The sequence below is a fragment of the Mastomys coucha genome, unplaced genomic scaffold, assembly GCF_008632895.1.
Source record: "Mastomys coucha isolate ucsf_1 unplaced genomic scaffold, UCSF_Mcou_1 pScaffold9, whole genome shotgun sequence".
Classification (NCBI taxonomy): domain Eukaryota; kingdom Metazoa; phylum Chordata; class Mammalia; order Rodentia; family Muridae; genus Mastomys; species Mastomys coucha.
Genome location: NW_022196915.1, coordinates 10,168,151 through 10,170,129, shown reverse-complemented (window position 1 = coordinate 10,170,129; position 1,979 = coordinate 10,168,151). Strand labels below are relative to the sequence as shown.

General features: G+C 43.8%; 1 protein-coding gene across 33 annotated transcripts in view; it reads left to right on the top strand.

Annotated features, from left to right (window-relative positions):
• The window catches only part of Kcnma1 (potassium calcium-activated channel subfamily M alpha 1), a 744,152-nt gene that overhangs the window by 638,414 nt on the left and 103,759 nt on the right, over positions 1-1,979 (top strand). The gene's annotated exons all lie outside the window — the stretch shown is intronic.

Here is a 1,979-nt window from a genome sequence, read left to right as displayed (position 1 = left end):
GAGGAGGGGGGAAGAGGAGGAGGAGGGGGAGGAGGGGGGAAGAGGAGGAGGAGGGGGAGGAGGAAAAGGGCCCAAGGCAACTAGATCTCCTAAAGGAAGACAACTATAGCAGGGTCAGAGTTCAGGGAAGATATATGACCTGAGATTCTAAGTGAAATGCTCTCTGAGGAACACCACCCCCCTACTGTGTGTGATGCAAGTAAGGTAAATGCATATTGTTTAAGAGATCCAACTGGATGGAATTTGTAGGTACCATGGGTGTACACAGTCTATCTAGTTTGATTCCAGAAGAGCCGTTATTTCTATTTATAGAAAGAAATTACAGTGAAGGTCACATGGATCCTGTTAACATATTCATGTAGTATTTTTTTTCTCTCTCTCATGTAGGAGCTGAATTTCTTCATTACTCTATATTGATGGACTCAAACTTACACAATTCAGGTTTCCTAGGCATTGAATAGAGCCAGAAATATACCCTATGATTAACTTCTCCATAACCTATTGTTCCTTAAAGTCTCCCTTCCTATTCTTCTATTAGCACTACAAAAGCCAGAGATGGAAAATCACCAACAAACCCTCCCCTCTCTGCCCTACCAGCTCTCCATGGGGCAGGTGCTCCCTGTGCCCTGTTAGTACAATATAGCCACCCATTTTCATTTTCTATAGTGACAGATTCCTTTAATAACCTACACTCTCTGGGTTTTCCAAATAAATCTGTTTCCTGTTTTTTTCAGCTACAGGTTGTGAGATTGCTCAGTTGGATAATGTACAGGAAGACATGACTTCAATTTTAGGGAGTTTTATATGTTTGAGACAGTATGGTGGTGGGGTAACACCCTTCACCTTGTCATTACTGATATATTAATATCTTGCCATGATCTTTCACACCCACTTTCCTTGATTGATCTTAGTAGGGGTACTGTGAAGAGTTCTTGGATACTATAGTCCCTGATTGTCAGATCAGAAATTCTCATCCTAAGGATGACTTCTCTAAGTCCTCTGGCCCTTTGTCTTAGCCATGCTTAGTACCCAGGCACATTGATGGGCTCATGGCAATTCCTAGCTACAGGCATCATTCTGCATCAACAGTCAGGTACTAGCATGGGCAGTTATGCTACCCATGCCATACTATGGGTTATCTGTCTGGGATTTATTATCATTGTTTTTCAGGCATTTCTAAGGGGCACACCCACTTCCTGTAACCCGACCTGTGTATCTATGACAGGATGCCAAGGGGCATCCTTCTGTCATTTAGGATCCATTTTTTCCCTGGTGTCCACATTATAAAGACCCGAATATTAATCAGTCCAGGCTCCTTGATGGAGAGCAGGCCTTTATATTTATTTCTCAGGGAATTCAGTCAGCCAAGGAGCTTTTGGCCACAGTGACTCTCATTGCAGAATGACAATGTCACTGGGGCTTCCGTGGTCTGTCTTGGAGGAGAGGAAAGGAAGCATGCTGTTGTTAACCTTGGCAACAGCAATTGTGCTTTCACTGTTTACCCTCAGGGTTTGCTAGAGAGCAGTTGTATACCAAACAGGACCACTCTAGAAAGTACTCATGTCTCTCTGATGGCACTGATGGGACAGATGACCTAGAGAAATGTGGCACATCACAATCTCCCCCTTTCTTGTGATGCTGGGGGTAGAAACCAGCCCATCATTCATGCCAAGCAAACACTCTGCCTCTGAGCTCTACCCTGAATGGTCTGGCCACACTATTCTTTCTGAGTGTCCAATGCACGACATTTAGATTTAGATCAAGTTGAGTGGTGATATCAAAACCAAGAGGGCTGATCAGGCCTATAGTCTGAGATCAGAATCCATAGTTTAATACTGAGGGATAAAGACATGAAACATGAGCAGTATTGAGCAGGACTTTCTCCAGCACTTCCCAGAAGATAATATCCCTGATCCTGCTAAGATACTAGTTTTGGGGGGTGTGTGTGTGTGTGTGTGTGTGTGTGTGTGTGTGTGTGT